We start from the raw sequence: 8,055 nt of genomic DNA, 5'->3' as shown, positions 1-8,055 counted from the left end.
TGAAAAATTCTGTGATGCTATTTTTGCATACCAACAAAAATAGCATCAACGTTCCAAGACATTATTGAAAATTAATAATATCGGTTACTTGATAAATTATAAATTAGTTACATAGAATTTATTTTTATTTTAGGCATTCAATTATATATGAATATATATTTTTTTCAATGAAAAATTCTGTGATGCTATTTTTGCATACCAACAAAAATAGGATCAACGTTCCAAGACATCATTGAAAATTAATAATATCGGTTACTTGATAAAATATAAATTAGTTGCATAGAATTTATTTTTATTTTAGGCATTCAATTATATATGAATATATATTTTTTTCAATGAAAAATTCTGTGATGCTATTTTTGCATACCAACAAAAATAGGATCAACGTTCCAAGACACCACTGAAAATTAATAATATCGGTTACTTGATAAAATATAAATTAGTTGTATAGAATTTAGTTTAATTTTATGCATTCAATTATATCTGAATATATATTTTTTTCAATTAAAAATTCTGTGATGCTATTTTTGCATACCAACAAAAATAGCATCAACGTTCCAAGACATCATTGAAAATTAATAATATCGGTTACTTGATAAAATATAAATTAGTTGTATAGAATTTAGTTTAATTTTATGCATTCAATTATATCTGAATATATATTTTTTTCAATTAAAAATTCTGTGATGCTATTTTTGCATACCAACAAAAATAGCATCAACTTTTCAAGTCATCACTAAAAATTAATAATATCGGTTACCTGATAAATTATAAATTAGTTATATAGAATTTAGTTTAATTTTATGCATTCAATTATATATGAATATAATTTTTTTCAATTAAAAATTCTGTGATGCTATTTTTGCATACCAACAAAAATAGCATCAACGTTCCAAGACATCATTGAAAATTAATAATATCGGTTACTTGATAAACTATAAAATAGTTGTATAGAATTTAGTTTAATTTTATGGATTCAATTATATATGAATATATATTTTTTTTAATTAAAAATTCTGTGATGCTATTTTTGCATACCAACAAAAATAGGATCAACGTTTCAAGTCATCAATAAAAATTAATAATATCGGTTACTTGGTAAATTATAAATTAGTTATATAGAATTTAGTTTAATTTTATGCATTCAATTATATATGAATATAATTTTTTTCAATTAAAAATTCTGTGATGCTATTTTTGCATACCAACAAAAATAGCATCAACGTTCCAAGACATCATTGAAAATTAATAATATCGGTTACTTGATAAACTATAAAATAGTTGTATAGAATTTAGTTTAATTTTATGCATTCAATTATATATGAATATATATTTTTTTTAATTAAAAATTCTGTGATGCTATTTTTGCATACCAACAAAAATAGCATCAACGTTCCAAGACATCATTGAAAATTAATAATATCGGTTACTTGATAAACTATAAAATAGTTGTATAGAATTTAGTTTAATTTTATGCATTCAATTATATATGAATATAATTTTTTTCAATTAAAAATTCTGTGATGCTATTTTTGCATACCAACAAAAATAGCATCAACGTTCCAAGACATCATTGAAAATTAATAATATCGGTTACTTGATAAACTATAAAATAGTTGTATAGAATTTAGTTTAATTTTATGCATTCAATTATATATGAAGATATATTTTTTTTAATTAAAAATTCTGTGATGCTATTTTTGCATACCAACAAAAATAGCATCAACGTTCCAAGACATCATTGAAAATTAATAATATCGGTTACTTGATAAACTATAAAATAGTTGTATAGAATTTAGTTTAATTTTATGCATTCAATTATATATGAATATATATTTTTTTTAATTAAAAATTCTGTGATGCTATTTTTGCATACCAACAAAAATAAGATCAACGTTTCAAGTCATCAATAAAAATTAATAATATCGGTTACTTGGTAAATTACAAATTAGTTATATAGAATTTAGTTTAATTTTATGCATTCAATTATATATGAATATATATTTTTTTCAATTAAAAATTCTGTGATGCTATTTTTGCATACCAACAAAAATAGCATCAACTTTTCAAGTCATCACTAAAAATTAATAATATCGGTTACCTGATAAATTATAAATTAGTTATATAGAATTTAGTTTAATTTTATGCATTCAATTATATATGAATATAATTTTTTTCAATTAAAAATTCTGTGATGCTATTTTTGCATACCAACAAAAATAGAATCAAGCAAAAATATCACTTATTTTTCCAATTTTCGACTTGTAGAACGATCAAGTATACTATTCTTTGGATTCTAAGATTTTTTTCAAGTGATTATTTTCAAAGTTGGGAAAAATGAAAAATTATTCTAAGTCCCCATTCGTAGTTCTTTTTGATTCGTATTGCTTCGGCGCAAAGTAGGTAGGGACACTTATGGATTTCTCAATTTTTGGATAGGGACAGCCGGATAGCCGTCATTCAGCATAAAAGCTATTGTTATATGCATAGTTTGATGTGAGGAATGGGAATTGATTGAAATTTTCACCCGCCACTTGCCGGCTGGCCTGATTTTAAGGTTTGAGAATCTTGACAACGATTTTGCATACCGACAAAAATAGCATCAAGCAAAAATATCACTTATTTTTCCAATTTTCGACTTGTAGAACGATCAAGTATACTATTCTTTGGATTCTAAGATTTTTTTCAAGTGATTATTTTCAAAGTTGGGAAAAATGAAAAATTATTCTAAGTCCCCATTCGTAGTTCTTTTTGATTCGTATTGCTTCGGCGCAAAGTAGGTAGGGACACTTATGGCTTTCTCAATTTTTGGATAGGGACAGCCGGATAGCCGTCATTCAGCATAAAAGCTATTGTTATATGCATAGTTTGATGTGAGGAATGGGAATTGATTGAAATTTTCACCCGCCAATTGCCGGCTGGCCTGATTTTAAGGTTTGAGAATCTTGACAACGATTTTGCATACCGACAAAAATAGCATCAAGCAAAAATATCACTTATTTTTCCAATTTTCGACTTGTAGAACGATCAAGTATACTATTCTTTGGATTCTAAGATTTTTTTCAAGTGATTATTTTCAAAGTTGGGAAAAATGAAAAATTATTCTAAGTCCCCATTCGTAGTTCTTTTTGATTCGTATTGCTTCGGCGCAAAGTAGGTAGGGACACTTATGGATTTCTCAATTTTTGGATAGGGACAGCCGGATAGCCGTCATTCAGCATAAAAGCTATTGTTATATGCATAGTTTGATGTGAGGAATGGGAATTGATTGAAATTTTCACCCGCCAATTGCCGGCTGGCCTGATTTTAAGGTTTGAGAATCTTGACAACGATTTTGCATACCGACAAAAATAGCATCAAGCAAAAATATCACTTATTTTTCCAATTTTCGACTTGTAGAACGATCAAGTATACTATTCTTTGGATTCTAAGATTTTTTTCAAGTGATTATTTTCAAAGTTGGGAAAAATGAAAAATTATTCTAAGTCCCCATTCGTAGTTCTTTTTGATTCGTATTGCTTCGGCGCAAAGTAGGTAGGGACACTTATGGCTTTCTCAATTTTTGGATAGGGACAGCCGGATAGCCGTCATTCAGCATAAAAGCTATTGTTATATGCATAGTTTGATGTGAGGAATGGGAATTGATTGAAATTTTCACCCGCCAATTGCCGGCTGGCCTGATTTTAAGGTTTGAGAATCTTGACAACGATTTTGCATACCGACAAAAATAGCATCAAGCAAAAATATCACTTATTTTTCCAATTTTCGACTTGTAGAACGATCAAGTATACTATTCTTTGGATTCTAAGATTTTTTTCAAGTGATTATTTTCAAAGTTGGGAAAAATGAAAAATTATTCTAAGTCCCCATTCGTAGTTCTTTTTGATTCGTATTGCTTCGGCGCAAAGTAGGTAGGGACACTTATGGCTTTCTCAATTTTTGGATAGGGACAGCCGGATAGCCGTCATTCAGCATAAAAGCTATTGTTATATGCATAGTTTGATGTGAGGAATGGGAATTGATTGAAATTTTCACCCGCCAATTGCCGGCTGGCCTGATTTTAAGGTTTGAGAATCTTGACAACGATTTTGCATACCGACAAAAATAGCATCAAGCAAAAATATCACTTATTTTTCCAATTTTCGACTTGTAGAACGATCAAGTATACTATTCTTTGGATTCTAAGATTTTTTTCAAGTGATTATTTTCAAAGTTGGGAAAAATGAAAAATTATTCTAAGTCCCCATTCGTAGTTCTTTTTGATTCGTATTGCTTCGGCGCAAAGTAGGTAGGGACACTTATGGCTTTCTCAATTTTTGGATAGGGACAGCCGGATAGCCGTCATTCAGCATAAAAGCTATTGTTATATGCATAGTTTGATGTGAGGAATGGGAATTGATTGAAATTTTCACCCGCCAATTGCCGGCTGGCCTGATTTTAAGGTTTGAGAATCTTGACAACGATTTTGCATACCGACAAAAATAGCATCAAGCAAAAATATCACTTATTTTTCCAATTTTCGACTTGTAGAACGATCAAGTATACTATTCTTTGGATTCTAAGATTTTTTTCAAGTGATTATTTTCAAAGTTGGGAAAAATGAAAAATTATTCTAAGTCCCCATTCGTAGTTCTTTTTGATTCGTATTGCTTCGGCGCAAAGTAGGTAGGGACACTTATGGCTTTCTCAATTTTTGGATAGGGACAGCCGGATAGCCGTCATTCAGCATAAAAGCTATTGTTATATGCATAGTTTGATGTGAGGAATGGGAATTGATTGAAATTTTCACCCGCCAATTGCCGGCTGGCCTGATTTTAAGGTTTGAGAATCTTGACAACGATTTTGCATACCGACAAAAATAGCATCAAGCAAAAATATCACTTATTTTTCCAATTTTCGACTTGTAGAACGATCAAGTATACTATTCTTTGGATTCTAAGATTTTTTTCAAGTGATTATTTTCAAAGTTGGGAAAAATGAAAAATTATTCTAAGTCCCCATTCGTAGTTCTTTTTGATTCGTATTGCTTCGGCGCAAAGTAGGTAGGGACACTTATGGCTTTCTCAATTTTTGGATAGGGACAGCCGGATAGCCGTCATTCAGCATAAAAGCTATTGTTATATGCATAGTTTGATGTGAGGAATGGGAATTGATTGAAATTTTCACCCGCCAATTGCCGGCTGGCCTGATTTTAAGGTTTGAGAATCTTGACAACGATTTTGCATACCGACAAAAATAGCATCAAGCAAAAATATCACTTATTTTTCCAATTTTCGACTTGTAGAACGATCAAGTATACTATTCTTTGGATTCTAAGATTTTTTTCAAGTGATTATTTTCAAAGTTGGGAAAAATGAAAAATTATTCTAAGTCCCCATTCGTAGTTCTTTTTGATTCGTATTGCTTCGGCGCAAAGTAGGTAGGGACACTTATGGCTTTGTCAATTTTTGGATAGGGACAGCCGGATAGCCGTCATTCAGCATAAAAGCTATTGTTATATGCATAGTTTGATGTGAGGAATGGGAATTGATTGAAATTTTCACCCGCCAATTGCCGGCTGGCCTGATTTTAAGGTTTGAGAATCTTGACAACGATTTTGCATACCGACAAAAATAGCATCAAGCAAAAATATCACTTATTTTTCCAATTTTCGACTTGTAGAACGATCAAGTATACTATTCTTTGGATTCTAAGATTTTTTTCAAGTGATTATTTTCAAAGTTGGGAAAAATGAAAAATTATTCTAAGTCCCCATTCGTAGTTCTTTTTGATTCGTATTGCTTCGGCGCAAAGTAGGTAGGGACACTTATGGCTTTCTCAATTTTTGGATAGGGACAGCCGGATAGCCGTCATTCAGCATAAAAGCTATTGTTATATGCATAGTTTGATGTGAGGAATGGGAATTGATTGAAATTTTCACCCGCCAATTGCCGGCTGGCCTGATTTTAAGGTTTGAGAATCTTGACAACGATTTTGCATACCGACAAAAATAGCATCAAGCAAAAATATCACTTATTTTTCCAATTTTCGACTTGTAGAACGATCAAGTATACTATTCTTTGGATTCTAAGATTTTTTTCAAGTGATTATTTTCAAAGTTGGGAAAAATGAAAAATTATTCTAAGTCCCCATTCGTAGTTCTTTTTGATTCGTATTGCTTCGGCGCAAAGTAGGTAGGGACACTTATGGCTTTGTCAATTTTTGGATAGGGACAGCCGGATAGCCGTCATTCAGCATAAAAGCTATTGTTATATGCATAGTTTGATGTGAGGAATGGGAATTGATTGAAATTTTCACCCGCCAATTGCCGGCTGGCCTGATTTTAAGGTTTGAGAATCTTGACAACGATTTTGCATACCGACAAAAATAGCATCAAGCAAAAATATCACTTATTTTTCCAATTTTCGACTTGTAGAACGATCAAGTATACTATTCTTTGGATTCTAAGATTTTTTTCAAGTGATTATTTTCAAAGTTGGGAAAAATGAAAAATTATTCTAAGTCCCCATTCGTAGTTCTTTTTGATTCGTATTGCTTCGGCGCAAAGTAGGTAGGGACACTTATGGCTTTCTCAATTTTTGGATAGGGACAGCCGGATAGCCGTCATTCAGCATAAAAGCTATTGTTATATGCATAGTTTGATGTGAGGAATGGGAATTGATTGAAATTTTCACCCGCCAATTGCCGGCTGGCCTGATTTTAAGGTTTGAGAATCTTGACAACGATTTTGCATACCGACAAAAATAGCATCAAGCAAAAATATCACTTATTTTTCCAATTTTCGACTTGTAGAACGATCAAGTATACTATTCTTTGGATTCTAAGATTTTTTTCAAGTGATTATTTTCAAAGTTGGGAAAAATGAAAAATTATTCTAAGTCCCCATTCGTAGTTCTTTTTGATTCGTATTGCTTCGGCGCAAAGTAGGTAGGGACACTTATGGCTTTCTCAATTTTTGGATAGGGACAGCCGGATAGCCGTCATTCAGCATAAAAGCTATTGTTATATGCATAGTTTGATGTGAGGAATGGGAATTGATTGAAATTTTCACCCGCCAATTGCCGGCTGGCCTGATTTTAAGGTTTGAGAATCTTGACAACGATTTTGCATACCGACAAAAATAGCATCAAGCAAAAATATCACTTATTTTTCCAATTTTCGACTTGTAGAACGATCAAGTATACTATTCTTTGGATTCTAAGATTTTTTTCAAGTGATTATTTTCAAAGTTGGGAAAAATGAAAAATTATTCTAAGTCCCCATTCGTAGTTCTTTTTGATTCGTATTGCTTCGGCGCAAAGTAGGTAGGGACACTTATGGCTTTCTCAATTTTTGGATAGGGACAGCCGGATAGCCGTCATTCAGCATAAAAGCTATTGTTATATGCATAGTTTGATGTGAGGAATGGGAATTGATTGAAATTTTCACCCGCCAATTGCCGGCTGGCCTGATTTTAAGGTTTGAGAATCTTGACAACGATTTTGCATACCGACAAAAATAGCATCAAGCAAAAATATCACTTATTTTTCCAATTTTCGACTTGTAGAACGATCAAGTATACTATTCTTTGGATTCTAAGATTTTTTTCAAGTGATTATTTTCAAAGTTGGGAAAAATGAAAAATTATTCTAAGTCCCCATTCGTAGTTCTTTTTGATTCGTATTGCTTCGGCGCAAAGTAGGTAGGGACACTTATGGCTTTCTCAATTTTTGGATAGGGACAGCCGGATAGCCGTCATTCAGCATAAAAGCTATTGTTATATGCATAGTTTGATGTGAGGAATGGGAATTGATTGAAATTTTCACCCGCCAATTGCCGGCTGGCCTGATTTTAAGGTTTGAGAATCTTGACAACGATTTTGCATACCGACAAAAATAGCATCAAGCAAAAATATCACTTATTTTTCCAATTTTCGACTTGTAGAACGATCAAGTGTACTATTCTTTGGATTCTAAGATTTTTTTCAAGTGATTATTTTCAAAGTTGGGAAAAATGAAAAATTATTCTAAGTCCCCATTCGTAGTTCTTTTTGATTCGTATTGCTTAGTACATGGC

This window comes from Diachasmimorpha longicaudata, unplaced genomic scaffold (assembly GCF_034640455.1).
Source record: "Diachasmimorpha longicaudata isolate KC_UGA_2023 unplaced genomic scaffold, iyDiaLong2 ctg00000139.1, whole genome shotgun sequence".
In the NCBI taxonomy this organism is placed as follows: Eukaryota; Metazoa; Arthropoda; class Insecta; order Hymenoptera; family Braconidae; genus Diachasmimorpha; species Diachasmimorpha longicaudata.
The sequence above is the reverse complement of the archived record's forward strand: the minus strand, read 5'-3'. Positions refer to the sequence as shown.